The sequence below is a fragment of the Chrysemys picta genome, chromosome 1 (assembly GCF_011386835.1).
Source record: "Chrysemys picta bellii isolate R12L10 chromosome 1, ASM1138683v2, whole genome shotgun sequence".
Classification (NCBI taxonomy): domain Eukaryota; kingdom Metazoa; phylum Chordata; order Testudines; family Emydidae; genus Chrysemys; species Chrysemys picta.
Genome location: NC_088791.1, coordinates 199,239,509 through 199,254,956, shown reverse-complemented (window position 1 = coordinate 199,254,956; position 15,448 = coordinate 199,239,509). Strand labels below are relative to the sequence as shown.

General features: G+C 45.4%; 1 long non-coding RNA gene across 1 annotated transcript; it reads right to left on the bottom strand.

The window, feature by feature from the left end:
* Positions 1 to 206: 206 nt before the first annotated feature.
* Positions 207 to 14,413, bottom strand: LOC135977407 (uncharacterized). Its single transcript, XR_010594888.1, has 4 exons — positions 13,925 to 14,413; positions 13,179 to 13,297; positions 2,441 to 2,585; positions 207 to 442 (listed from the first exon to the last, which is right to left on the bottom strand). It is a non-coding gene; the product is annotated as an uncharacterized LOC135977407 (long non-coding RNA).
* Positions 14,414 to 15,448: the final 1,035 nt, after the last annotated feature.

Below are 15,448 nucleotides of genomic sequence, written 5' to 3'. Positions count from 1 at the left end.
CTCAAGCTGAATGGAAATGCTCATTTTGATGGGGTGTAAAAAGATCAGATTAATAAATCATTAGGCCACACGCCTAATGACTCACCATCACAAATATTTAGACTGCTCTGACAGATGGATTAAGCCTGAATTTATTAAATTTGACGTAGGTTGGTTTGTTGGTGAACTGTTCACTGTTGGAATTAACACATGACACTTCACAATTATATTGCGCACTTTAATCAAAGATTTCAAAGCAATGTACAAACATTAAGTAAGCTTCACAACTCCCTCATGAGGTAGCGATTACCTCCCATTGATCTGATGGGTAATACGAGGCAGAGAGAAGGTCAGTGATTTTTGCCCAAGCTGTCTATGCAAAACCAAAAGCAGATGTCTTGAAGTATGCTGCAGTCATCACCAGACCGCACAGCCTCTCCTCTACTTGTGGTGTCCAGGTAGTCTGGTCAGTATGAAAATGAATAAACCCCAATGAACGTTATGCATCACTAGGGAAAAGAGATCCACACCCACATATGGACTTGCGGGGGACGGGGGAGGTTGTGGTGGGAAAGGGTTCTGCTGATGGGGTTTTTTACAAAATCAGCAGTCTCATCTGTTTGAAAGGGAAACTGATAACATTTCTGTTCTATCTTTATCAAAACTGGTTAGGTAAGGTTGATCAAGTATTTTAAATATGGTACCACGTTCATGTTTTTAACATTCAGATGAAAAGTTGAACCTGATATAAAATAATGGAAACAAACTCTCAAGATACATAATTAACGAGTTAGCTTCCCTCAGTGATGAGGGGCAATTTCAAAAGGCGCTGTGTATCTTTCACCTTGTTGAGGTGGTCGATGTTCCTCTGCCTTCCGGATAGGAACCATTTCTTACGGTCTTTCTGACAAACTCTTCTGAGTTATGTAGAGCCAGATCTTGGCCCTTGTTCTGGCCACTCTGCACTTCCACAGCAGTACAGAGGCCAGGAAACATTCCTAATCCCAAGAATCCCCCCGTGTAGAAGTCTCCTGCCATCCTGCATAGCTCCATCAGCAGAGTTAAAAGCAGCCCTCAGTCTGCTCTAAATTCCATCAAGGGCCAAAGGTGATGAGGGAGCACAAAGGTGGATTAAAGTCACTTTCCTCCCACTACGCACACGGAGTGCAGGTGCACTGAGGAGCTAGCTCATAACACTTGGGAAGCAGTGAGGAAGCATTCCTCATTTCTTCCCTCTAAGACAATTTAACCTTAAAACTAGTTTACAGCTTTCTTTAGAACTTGGAATTTATAAGAACTTTCAAGACTTAAAATTCTCTGTTTGCAACTCAATAAAAGTAATTAGCAAATCTCCCATAGACATTCAGAAGAGCAGGATTGGGCCCTGATTTTCCAATCTTTCCTCCAAAAAAATCAACATCAATATTTACAATGTACAACACACAACACTGTCGTGTTTTGCAAATACTCTTGTGCAAATGTTCTGAGTGCTCCAATCTGAATAATTTTTTTTTCCAGGAAAACAAAAGACATAAAAGCACTCTTCTTTACAGGAAAATGGATTTTTGCAGCCAAATGTAGCTTCTCCCCTCCCTAGGACTCTGATTTCAAAGCAGTTTAATAACCACCCACAAGTACTTAATATGCACACTATATTCTTCATTTTTTAAAAAAAAGTGAACACTTTTGCTTGTTTCCTTAATAGCTGTTTGTTCATGAATATTTTGACTTGTTTTGATTAAATGTCAGATGTAAGCATTTCACAATGTTAAAATGTAAGAATCTTGAAAGAATTAGAGAGAGTCATTTTAGACTGCTAAATTGTGATACGCCTTGAATCTTGATCAGTGTTCCCCCAGTACAGTTTGTGTGATGCTCATTGTAGGATCAAGCCTGTGTTTATCAAATACAATAACTAATATCTATGTTCATAATCTCATTAGCATATTAATCCAAATTCAACTGCTTCTCATGGACAAAAATGTCTGATCACGCTTATTAATTAAATCTAGGGTTAGAACCTCGGCTGGGGTAAATGGGCAGAGCTCTATTGAAGCCAAGGGAGTAATGCTGATTTACCCCCTTGAAAATTCGGCCCATTAACTTTATTACAATTAGAATTATTTCCACATTAATCACAATCAGTTTGTAACAAATAAGACAAATGCTGTTTTTCTTTTAACCGACTTGGTGAGGGTCTATCTCACCTCACTAATGCATACTTTTTTTTTTTTTAATGACTATATAGGGGGAAATCCTGGCCCAATTGAGGTTGATGGAAGTTTTGTCACTGACTTTGGTGGGGTCAGGATTTCACCCTCTAGACAAGGATTATTTTCCTAAGGCTTCCCCACTGTTATCACCACTGCTTCAGAGCCAGGGCTGATAGTAGTGGAGAGAGCAATAGCGTGGATGAGGCTCCAGGAGGCTGCTGGCGTTTTAATGATTGTGTTTCACTTACCTTGCTCTGAACAAGCCTAGATCACCTGCAGAGGTTAAAGAGCTGCAGCCAGCAGCACCTGGTCTGCACTTGTTCTCTTTCCATTGCTATCACTGGTAGAGATGCACTGATGGTAGGAAAAATTGGGAACTTCCAGAAAACAAGTCTAGAGTAGACAAGATCAAAGGGAATTAGCGACGACACTTCTTCCCTAAGATGATCAAAGCAAGGCATCTTTATGTAGCACAGGTAAGACATTAATTGTGTCCATAAACTGTGCTAATGACACAGTTGCTACCAAATGGAAGCTTGTTCTATGTGGGCCAGGGTTCAGCTGTGCTTTAAGCAGGTCTCCTGATCCAGTTGCGCAGGCAGTCCTTCTGACACTGTCTTGGTTGGTCTCTCTCTGTATTTTCCTGCATTTCATTTTTCTAGCTGCTGCTTTTGTACACTTGGCTCTTTGTGTGGCTGCCGCTCCTATCCCAAGTACTTCCTGCGCTGCTGTGATGGACTGGATGAGAGCAGGAACCGTGTCCAACTAGTGCACAATGCTCTGTTGCTTGCCAGAGACAATGAGTTTCCTCATGAGCTGAGACACCAGTTCCAAATGGCGGCTACCTAGAGCTCTGTGGAGGGAAACCTTTACTATGGCTGGCAGAGGGTTTGGCAGGGCAACTCTCAAAATGTGGAGGGGGCTTCTCACTGTGTAATGAGTTCTCTGGTGGGGATTGGGGAGAAACAGGCTGGATTATGAGTAAGGCTACGGTTTTGTCATGGAGGTTGCGGAAGTAACTGAATCCCTGACTTCCAAAGACCTCTGTGACTTCAGCCCTGGTGGCTGGGTGCTGCAGGCTCCCGCCGCCTCCCACAGTGGCAGCTGTAAGGTACCCTGCCGCCTGAGGCAGCGGCCCCCAAGCTCTCAGCTGCCATGGGCAGCAGAGGTATCCCACAGCTCACAGCCGCTGCAGGCAGGGGGACCCCAGCAGCTCCCCAGCCTCTGCCATGGGGCAGGGAGATTCCCACAGCTCCCTAGCCACCTCCTGCTGCCGGGATGGGAAGGGGGACCTCTGCGGCTCCCTATTGTGGTGATGGCAGGGGGATTCCCACAGTGCTCCCCGCGATGGCAGGGGGAACCTGGAGCTCTGAGCTCCCATGAGTGGTGGAGGCCCCAGAGCTCCCAGCCACCCTGCAGCTGCCTAGTTCCTTCCCATTTTATCATGGATATTTTTAGTAAAAATCATGGACAGGTCACGGGCAATAAAGAAAAATTCACAGAAGCCCATGACCTGTCCTGGACTTTTACTAAAAATATGTGTGACAAAATCTTAGCCTTAATTATGAGCTCTTCGACAGAGAGTTCTCATCTTATCTTCACACTCCTATCTAACTTGCAGGAGAACTGGCTGATAACATTAAAGGAGCGGAGACTGAGCATCACTTGTGAGGTGGCTAATGTCCTTTGGAAGCCCAATACTTACCACAAGTAGCATCGAGCTATCAATCCATAGAGAGACTGATTCATCCTGGTGCTGTTGTTGAGCCCAGCACTGGGACCAATAGCGGAGGCAATTTGCCTTCCCAATCCCAAAGCAGCCAGGACAGGGGCTAGATCAGCCCATGGAGAAGGTTAGAGTTGCCCTGAGGGCTGCATAAGTTATGTTCTAGTTTCACTGCCTCAAGGGCTGCTCCGGCAGTGTCATAGAGCTGGTGCACAGAAGCACCCTGGCTGCACTCCATCCTTCCTCTGTCCCACAGCCTACATCACGCCCCCTGTGCTGGAGGAGTATTGTGGGGGTGTCATGGAGCTGGCTCGACATGTGAGCCCCTTCTCCACAGTGTTTCACTGGAGGCTTTAGGGCTGGTTTGCAGTCCCTTGTCACTGCCATAGCCAGTGCAAAATGGCCACAACTCAGGGGGACCCCTCCCCGCCAATAAAGTCTCTGGCTAACTAACAGACTTCAAAGGATCAGTTCTCAGCCATCCTCGGGTTTATGCAACTGCTCATGAAAAGCCAGACTGCAGAGGGAAGAACTGGGGACACCAGGAGCCACTTCCCATCCCCATGCTGAGAAATCAGACACACAAGCACAGCCCTTGTGCTCAGGCCGGTGCAAGGCTAGCATCCACAGCGATGCTAATACTATCAAAGGGGTTAGGGAAGGACAAGGGTGGGCATATGCTCCCCCCCGCCCCAAGCACACCAGTGCAGAGCTGGAGCCAACCTTTCAGGAAGTGGAGTAGCAGTTTCACTCCCCTGCTCTGTTTCATGCCAGATGCCTTTGGGAATTCCTGCTGTGCTGGGTTGGGGGAGCTTTTCTCTGCTCTTTCCTGAAGGCTGGGACAATTGTCTGCTATGTCGTAAATAGCAGAAGGCCCTGGTGGGAGGGAAAACGTAGGGGTGTGGAAAAGAATAAATGAGGGTGCTGTGGAGCAGCATTAGGCTGCCTACATTCTTCAGTGGCGTGTTCTCTGGTTCTTCTGTCTGAGTTCCCATTCTTCAGACGCCAGCGTAGCTCTTTCCATGCTGCTCGCTTGTCAGTGCTCACCTGTTGTCAGACCCGTCAGTCACGCCTCTCCAAACCCCCAGATTATCCGCCTGTATGACTTCTCTGCTGCTCAGCCCCTTACTTCTCTCTCATACCCCTCCCCTCAGTCAAAACCATGATCCCATCTGTTACCTCTGCCCTATTCCCTTCTTTGACTCTATTGTCCTCTTTCACTGCCTCTCTATCTGCCCTACCAACCCCAAATCTAGGTTTGCTGTCTCCACTCCTGTTTCCAGTCTGAGTAGATTTAAAGGAAGACCTGTTCTTATGGCAACTTCAAACATTATAAATCTATAAACAGTTCCAATCTATTCTTTATTTATTAATCCTAATTCTTCCCTTATGCACAGCTCCCACATTGCCAGCCCTGGCAACTCTCCCACTTTCCCCTCTCCAAAAATTTCTCCTCCCTTACTCTTCCCTGAATCTTGGCTATTACTCTGAAGTTAAGAATATTTTGGCAAGACTCTTAATCCTTGCCCCTTCCTCCTCTCACCTTCCCTTTCCTTAGCTTGGTCTCTGAGATAGAGATCTCCCTGCTTTACATCTTTAAATCCTCTACTTAATCTGTTGCCCACACTTCCTACTTACTTTTTGTCCTCAACTGCTTCCTCTCTTATCCTCTGCTTCTTTCCTTTGGCTCCTTTCTCTCATCTTTCAAGCATGCTTTTGTCTTTTTGATCCTGAAAAAATCCTCTCTTGGCCCAACCAGCCTCTCCAATTACTGTTGTATCTCCCTCTGGTTTGCTACCAAGCTCCTTGAGTGAGTTGTTTGTTCCCATCACTACAGTGTCCAGCATTCTCCTCATGGGACTTTGGTCTGTGTTCCACCTTCTTCTCACAAAGGTCACCCTAGGACCACCTCCTACTCAGGCCAAAAAAGCTTACTCTTTCTGTATTAGTTGTCCTTGCTCCCTGTCTCCTTGAACACTACCACCTCCCTTATGCTTCTGGCCGTCTTCCTGTGTTTCTTTGGCATCTCGCTTTCCTGGCTCCCCTCCTACGCTCTCTTAGTGCTCCTCAGTGCTGTTCCTTCCTCTCCCTCTGCATATATCCCTTAGGTGACCTCATCCACACCCACAAGTTCTGCTACCATTATGTTGGTGATTCAGAAGTTCACTTCTCTACCCCTGAGCTGTGCCCAAACATCCATGGTCCTGCCTCTCCAATATCTCTTCCTGGATGTCCCATAGGTTTCTCAAAGCTACACATGTCAAAAACTGAACTTGCCTTTCTTTCTCTCTGATTGATAATTGCTTCCTCTGTCCTGTCACTCAGGCTTATACTCTTGGGATCATCTTTGATTCCTCTGTCCTTCTCCCTCTGCAGCCAGTCATGTTGCTTCCATAACTTTTCCATAAGCCATGCCAAGTTTTCTGTCCTATCTGCTAAAACTGTGAGTCATCACTTAGGCTACATCTTCACTACAGGGGGGGGGGTCGATTTAAGATACGAATTTGACGTATCGCAGCCGACTTACCCCGCTGTAGGGACGGCGGCAAAATCGACCTCTGCGGTTTCCCGTCGACAGCGCTTACTCCCACCTCCGCTGGTGGAGTAAGAGCGTCGATTCGGGGATCGATTGTCGCGTCCCGAGAGGTTGATTTCTACCCGCCGATTCAGGCGGGTAGTGTAGACCCAGCCTTAGACGGGTAACCACATCCTTTCTGGCCTCCCATCTCCAGATTATTGAAACTGGTTCAGCTGAAGTCATACTTCCCTCTTGCTGCTCTAGTCAACCCCATCCCCGCCACTGGCATCCTGTTCTGTTTCCTTCCACATGCCCCTGCCTACATCTGAGCTCTGACTTTCCTCCTACTCATCCTCTCTCATCCAGTCCTCTGCACACTCCTCTCTCCTTACCTTCTCTCCATCACATTCTCACACTCATGCCTCCATGACACTTTTTTTCATGCTGCTCCCTGTGACTAGAACAGCCTTTTTACTTTTGTACACCAAGCAATCCTAAAAAAAGAAGAACAAGAGTACTTGTGGCACCTTAGAGACTAACAAATTTATTAGAGCATAAGCTTTCGTGGACTACAGCCCACTTCTTCGGATGCATCCGAAGAAGTGGGCTGTAGTCCACGAAAGCTTATGCTCTAATAAATTTGTTAGTCTCTAAGGTGCCACAAGTACTCCTGTTCTTCTTTTTGCGGATACAGACTAACACGGCTGCTACTCTGAAACCAAGCAATCCTAGTGTCTTCCAGATGCCGCCTCAAAACTCACTCTGTTCAACTTGTTTTTCATCGGTGACCTCTACTCCAGTGCTATCTGTTCCCCTCTCATGCCCAAACAAGACAAAAATAACCCCCCTGCCTAACAAAACTAATGATCAGACTTCCTTGTGAGCAGTCTGTTTATTTGCTGGGCAAATAAGTTTCCCCAAAGGAAAACAGAAAATAGCCAAACGCTGATTCCTGTGAAAATTCTTGTGCTTGGTTCACATGTTGCTGCTTCTTTCCTTTTTTTTTCCTCTTTAAATTCTCTTTAGTATACTCTTGATTGTCCCCTTTCCCCCGCCCACTCTCACATTGACATTAGAGGTTGCTATAATGTTGCAATTCATTCAATGAAAAGCACCCACTGTCCCAAATAAGTGCCAAAAGCTTCAAGGATCGAAGTCATACATATTGTTAATGTGTCTCTCCTGTTTGCTCTCTGGTGAGGTGTGCTTTGAGCCTGCAGCTTGTGTGCTCTTCCCTGGGCATTGACAGGTCTCCTCTCTTTCACCTGACAAATATTTGCTTCTAATGAGCTTTGGCCTGATGCCGTCTGGTCCTTACAGTGGAGCACAATGGAGGGGAGAAAGGGTAAAGAGCCTTTCCCTGTTCCTGCTTGCCTCATGTAAGACTCAGGCAGAACTTCAGCCCCTGTGCTTGGGAGTTCCTAGTATAGAGGCAACATGTGTGCTCTTAAACCCCTTCATAGCGTGCAGCCAGAAAGTGAGACTGACTCTACAGCCGAGTGGCCGGGCACTCACCTGGAGGGATGGGAGAGACCCCTGGGTTCTGGTCCCTGCTCCAATGAATACTTATACAAAGCGGAACAGCTCCACCAGGAGGGATTAAGACCCACCCTAGAACATCCCATTGTTTGGTTCGGGCAGTCACATGAGGTATGGAAGACCTGACCTGGCTTCAAGTCCCTGCTCCAGAGTGGGGATGTGAACATGTTTCCCACATCCAATGTCAGTATGCTAACCATTGGCAGTAAAGGGTGGAGCACCACCTCCACCTTCTGTTTGATGAATGGTGCCTAATCTCCTTGTGAATCTAGTCTAAAAGATCGACATGGTTCAGAAGTGTCAGACTATCGACATTTCTACAATATCTTTTTTTTTTTACCAAAACAATTTACTGAAGTCAACACTGAAACGCAAAATGTTTGTTGAACCAAATCTGCACTTTTTGGCTCAAAAAAACCCAAAGCAAAACAACCCCCTCCCCTCCACCCAAAAAACAAGCTTTGGCTGAGAATTTTCACCTCGCTGTAGCAGTAGGTGTGCTGTGTTCCTAAGGAGCTCTGATGCTCCCTTCGAGGCAGAGCGACTCCTTGTCACTGCCAATGCAGGCCAGTGTCCAAACGTTGTGGGTTGGGCAAGCCACTTCTAAACTGTTGTGACCTGCACCCCTCATTTAAGAGAGACAGCTAAGTAGTCCACCCTGAGATAAAAAGGGTATATGAGCTCACCCAGAAACATTGGCCATGTAGGCAGAGGGCTTCACAGGTATTGTCTTTGGATAAGGGTGTGTGGGAAGGGAGAAGTGAGAGAGAGCTTTTGGAGGGTGCTGACTGAATGAGTTTCGGAGCTGTGAGCAAGGAGGCTGTTTGCTGGTTGGTTCCCCTTGTGGTAACGGAACTTAATACGTTCTTTGCAAATAAAGAAAATTGCATCAAAAGTACCAGACTCCATCTTTAAATATCTCCTTCTAGCTGGAACCCCCTACAGAGCTCCAAACTTTGATTAGATGCTTGAGTTAAAGGGGGTAATAACATAATCCACCCTTTGGGGTTCTGGATTCTCTCCCTCAGTTATCAACAACAAATAGCGAGTTGGGATATGGTAAGTTAGCACTCAGGAGCAGCCTTTCATTCAGTCTCAGGGCTACTTCTTCCATTCCTGGGGCTTATTCCTATTATGATTCCAACTCTGACACCACCACTCCACCCTCACACCTGGTGCATTTCACTTCCCTGATTCAAGACTTTGGTGTTCTAGACATTAAATATGCCAGTTGGTTAAATGGTATTATTTATTGCTCACCAATGGTGTGCTTGGCTCTGTACCTAAAAGACGTGGCTCCTGCTACAGGGAACTTCTTCTGTAAATGTGACACCGATAAAACATGTTACACACAGTCCTGGTATGCCAATATGAGATGGAAGGTACTGCGGTGATTAGGACTGGTCATTCCTGAAAGCGTGTGCAATCTTGATTACCAAAATGTCAGGTTAATGTAGGCTACCTCCCAGGTTCTCTGGGTTGCTGCATTATACCCCGCCCAGATGTATTTTGGTGCCCAGTAGCATGTGAAGGTTATCAAACACATATCTGTCTCAATGTGTCTGGCATCTCTGGGTGCATTCAATTAACTGGATTTTTTACTGAATTATCACAAATGAATGGTACAGCTACAATGTAATAGAAAGGAAAGGGAAACAACCTCTGCAGAATGCTGCATGAAAGCAAAATACTGTGCTTTTGCTATGAGTGAAACAGGAGCTGGACGGAACTAAATCTGTGATTAATGGAGCAAGCAGTGCATCCAAACAGTACCGCCACCTCTAGGAATGTGGGTGATAAAATCAGAATGATGTGGGGCCTGGTGCAGGAATGTTTTGGAAGGGAAACAAAGGACGCTGGAATTCAAATGTGAGCATCACTCTGGGGCTGGGGCCAGCTTCAGGCAATCTGGTAGCTCAGCTATTGCACGAACCACTTCCCCTCCCATTCTTGATGATGTCCTGACTAAGGCAATTGGTTTCATGGAAAAGTAATAGGAAAATATTCAATGTGTCTTTCTTTCTTTCTTCCCTCCCTCATTATGGGCCTGATCTAAAGCTCCTTGAAATTCATGGGAGTCATCAGGTCCTCAGTGATCCACACAGTGCACTCTGAGAACCTCTGGCAGAATTCTCAGTCCCACTGAGTGCAAAGCTTTGAGATTAGAGACTTGTTCCCATTGTAAAGACTGTGTTTCAGAAAAAGCCACGATCACATAGTCTCACATGCATAGGAGCAGAATGGGTTTTCCTTTCCTTAAAGTTTAGTGTCACTCTCTTGGATCCTGGCTGGGTCCTGGCTATTGTAGGGGACAGTAGGAGCTTTTTTTCTTCCCTGTTTGTCTGAATTCTCTATTTAAAAAAAAAAACAGAACTTCGGCATGTTTTCAGGCTTTAAGTTTGTTGCTGTTTACTGAACTGTTAAATAAATGTTTTGTGGGTTCATGCTTAGTTGATTTAAGAGTTCTTTCAGCAGGAGTTGGGAGCGGGGAAAGGTGACTCCCCACTCTGGAGCAGGGATCACAGTGTTAAGAGAAGATCTCCATGATTCAAATACACTTCTGCATTAAATTAATTAAAGTTAGATCTTACTGCTGATCACTAAGCAGAAAATCTAACCTAGTGGGTGGGCACTCCAGCCTGCCAGCCTCACTACGTCCACTGCTAGGGAAACCTAGAGTACTACCAGGTCTTATCCAAATCCTCTGAACAAGGCTCTGCCAAATTTTGCAGACACTTCATATTTATTTCAGGATCAGTAATGCAGCTGCATTGACCCCACTGACTATGTGGTGTTGCTTAAGCAGAAATACAGTCCAGCCTTTGAAGCTAAAGCTCAAAACCACACAATTTATGACACTGTGTGCAGTTTCTTCTAACTTCTGCAGTTACCTCTGGTGAACTCCCTGTATGGCACACTGGAGCCAAAAGCTCATGAAGATTAAAGTATTAGGAGTACAGGGCCTCTGTCGCCCCTGTTTACCAAGTAATTATGCTGTAGTTTCTGTTGTCTTTGCCCTGTGTTCATATACCCTAAAAATGGAGATCGCAGGAGCAACTAGAAAGAGCATCCTAGTCACAGAAGAAATGCTAATAAACCTGTCTGCCCTAAAGTCAGATCTCGATTATCCAAGTGTAATGAAGGACACTGACTCTGGATTAGGATGACCAGATAGTAAGTATGAAAAATCAGGACAGGGGGTGTGGGGTAATAGGTATCTATGTAAGACAAAGCCCTGAATATTGGGACTGTCCCTATAACTGTTAAGTTTTAACAACAAAAATTCGGAGACTGAAATCATGAGTGAAATGAAGACTTCATATTGTTTTCTTCCAGTTGGTGAGTTTGTGAGTGATGCCCTTCTGGTGCCAGATAAGTGCAAGTTCCTCCACCAGGAAAGGATGGATATATGTGAAACTCACCTGCACTGGCACACTGTTGCTAAAGAGGTACAGTATATAATTTATCTTGACATTTCTAGCCATCTTTCTTTCAAGTTGTATCACTTTCCTGGGATGCATCTAATTACAATAGTGTTGTTATAGAGAAAATTGGGGGATTGGTCCTGCTTTTTGAGCAGGGGGTTGGACTAGATGACCTCCTGAGGTCCCTTCCAACCCTGATATTCTATGATTCTATAAAATTGGGATGTTGCTGGGTCACCCTACTCTGGATCACTAAGGGAATTTTCAGCACAATTAATATGTAGTGGGGGCATTTTTGACTAGTCAAGGTTTGACAATATGGCCTTTCATCCCAAAGGCCTCCAAACCAAGTTACAAGTTCGAGGAACTATGTTCCCCACCAGTGCAATGCAGCTGTTGTACAGTGTGCATAAACACAAGGCAGGTGTTTGGGTCAGAAAGAATATTATATCCACTAGAAACTGCAGGGTAACTCTTAGGTAGACAGAATGCAGTTAATCAAAACTACTTTCTGGAGCTGATGTGCACCAATTATCCTGGTTCCAGGGCTACTGAATGACTCAAGACCTGCTGTGAAGGTTTTCAAGGAGAATGTGCTGGATCAGGAAGGAAACCACAGGGGTCAACACGCATCTCCATTACCTAGGAGTAGTGGGGGGCGGGGGGGGGGAAGGAGGGGGAGGAAGACTCCTGTCCCTCAGGCTGCTCTGTGGCCTGGCCACTACTGCTGATGTAGCTTGTGCTCTTGGTGGTGCTTCTCTCTTATAAGGGAGGCAAGAATTGCTGGTTGAGCCATGTCATTCTAGAATGACTGCCCTGCCTCTCTCCCCTGCCCCCTTTCCGCCCCCCACCAGTAGCGCAGAATGACCTGCTGCACAGCTGGCTTCATTGGCACAGAGGGTGCGTGGGCTTCTGGCATTCTGCCTCTGACTCACACAGTGCAACTACACCAGTTCCACCGCTGTCAGGGACTTCGGCAGCTGAGGAGGAGGGGACAGGATTTGCCCTCAGGGAAAGATCTGGCATGATCAGTAGTAAAGCTAGACCTTCCTGAGCTTGTCCTTGGCTGGGGCTATGTTGGGAACCCAGACAGTAAAGAGTTCAGTCAAAGTTCCCAGAAGAGAGTCCCTATGAAGCAGAAGCCTGTTCAGCTGCATGTTTCTTTCAGTATGTCCTTGTCAAGCAGCAGAGCTGGCTTAAGGGCAAACAGTAAAATACAATTTTAACAACTTCTGCCAGTGTCTCTGCCACCTGACAAATCTGAACAGTCACCGTACCTTTCTGCCCATTTACACAGCAGGGGAATACGCTGTCACATGGTGGAATACCTTACATGTGTGCCAGGGTCTCAAAGTGCTATACAAATAGTAGCCCCGTGAGAAAGGTCAGAATGATTGTAAAATGTGTATAAACGGGGAAACCAAAGTAAAGAGAAGAGAAATTACATCATACAGCAGGTCAGTAGCAGAGCCAGGAACAGGCAAAAGGCATCTTGCACCTGCATTCAAGGGTGCTAGAACAATTTGTATAATAGGGGTGCTATGCTCCATTTAATCAAACTGTAAACCCTGTATATAATGGAAACCACTTCAAGACAGGGGGTGTATCAACACCCCTAGTTCCAGCACCTATGCCTGCATTTTCTGTACAATACTAAAATGTGATTTTCCCATCGTTCACCAAACATACACACAGAAATATGGAGAAAACACTCTCCCCTCACCTCCCCCTCCCGAATTTGTCAGTACTGATTTTCACTATCCTCCTAGTCTACGTACCATAGGTATCAACAGGGCTTTTCTTCTTGCTGGAGAGACAACAGCAGTACTTCATGCATGCCCAGCAGCAGGAGCTGAAGAATTTTTCAGCAAATGGGTGACACCAGAGGACACTAGAACTGGAAGGGCAAGGGGAAAACAATATATCTGTATGTTTCTTTTGCACATTTGACCACATTGTATATCACCAGCTTCATTGCCTGCCCTGGTTAGTAAATTAGCATAGATGGTTTTATGATTTTGGAGACCTTTCCTGCAAGATATGAGTTAAAAGCACCACCCAAGCTCTCCTGACATCTGTATCCGGTCCCAGATACTGCTAGCCAATAAAAACATAGCTACCCAGTGGACTCCATTGTAGCATATGTGTGTCACAGTTCAGGACAAGTGCACCTGTATTTCCCTCTCATAGTCCAGCAAAGACACCCACTCTCAGCTCCTGACTCCTCAGGCATCCCGTTTCTTGGGTGGAGATTCATGTCTCTCTCTCTCTCTCTCTCTCTCCTGTCTGGGATTTTTCCAGGCTCCACAGTTCCCTGCCTACGCTGTGAGTTCGCCAGCAAGTCAAACTGCTTAAGCAGCCCTGTGTCTATACTTTGCTTTCTCTTCTGAGATTATAATTGCCCACAGGTGTAAATTACCACCTAGCCCTTTCTAAGCAAGCACTTTTATTCTTAAGGTGAACACATTACAGAGGAAACACATTAAAACAATAAATGAACATTCATGCATGATAATAAGCTTACCAGAGATCACCCCAGCTCCAGCAAAGGCTCTACCAAGGGTCTAATTCATTTTTGTCTGATGCATTGTTTAAAATAGCCCTTTGACCAGCCAGGCCCACACGCAGACATACACTTTGCGTTTTTAATACCCTGGACTCCAAAGCTACTTAAGTTAATTCAATAAGGTTTTTCAAAGATATTGCAGGAAATTGCTATAGCTGTCACACTGAGCATACAAGATGAGATACCGCACCCTCTATTTGCTAAACAAACGTAGTGTGCAAACACATAATATCTGACACAGGTTTGCAGAACCTATCCTAACAAAGAATCTTTGAAAGAATACCCTCCTGTTGTTGCCCTTCCTATGACAGGCCTGAGGTGTGAACTAGCCTGTCAGATAATTTCTGGCTGCCTATCACACATCCTGTAGGCTGCTCTCCCGTTTCTGAACCATGCAAACCTGCAGCAATAGGAGGTTGCCCATCCTACCATCCAGCCTGCTCTCCTGAGCTACTTTACTTTATTTACAACACCAAATAGTTCTGTGGTTACATGTTTCACAGCCTGCCCTACATGACATCATGTTCCAACACCTGCTAAAGAGCCCATGAGGGAAAGCACCGATTAGCATAAACAAATGCGGCACACATACCTTGTGGTGCGTCAGCTTGCTATCATAAGTAATTAATTGCTCAGTTGGCTGAAGAGATTATTTACCAGTACTGCTCAAGTGATAACGTCTTGATTCCCAGGTTAAGTTTGACTTCGCATTACAAACAACCATAAACATTAGTGCTGTCAAAGAATTCACCATAACATGTATTGATTTTCTTATCTGGAATCTCATAGTCATTAACAAAATAAGATTGTAGGAAGGTTTTGCCGTCAGGCTGCTCTTTAGCCGCAAACAGTGAAGCAAGAGGAATTTATTGTAGGGCGGGGCCAGGCCTTCCAGATTACACGCTGTATTACAACCAATTCTTTCAATCTCAGTTCATTACCATCAAAGAGACTTAGGAGTGCCATCTGCAGTTACAGGCTAATGCACATATGTGCTCACACACAGTTTCACCAGAAGTGGTTCTGTGCTGGAGACTCAAGTGAATCAATACCTTTTTTTTTTTCTTATGCTTCTCTCTTCCTTTCTGAAAGGCAGAACACAAAGTCTTTTGGCATACCAGAGCCCCACTGAAATGAATAGATTCTAAGGCCAGAAGGCACCATTTTGATTTTCTAGTCTGACCTCCTGCATAACACAGGCCATAGGACTTCCCTGAATTAATTCTTGTTTGAACTAAAGCATTTCTTTCAGAATGCCCTATACAAGGGAGATTGCATCTGTTAAAAAACTATGAGCCAGATTTTCCCGAGTTCATCTTCCATTTAGGCATCTGAAAAAGGGGCCAGAGTTTCGAAAGAGCTCAGCAGCCAACAACTCCTAATGTTCTCATCATTGTTCTCAACAGGGGCTGCTGTGTACTGAGCTCCTTTGAAAATCTGACCCAGGTGCATCAGAGAAATCCCTTAAAATGAATACCTCTT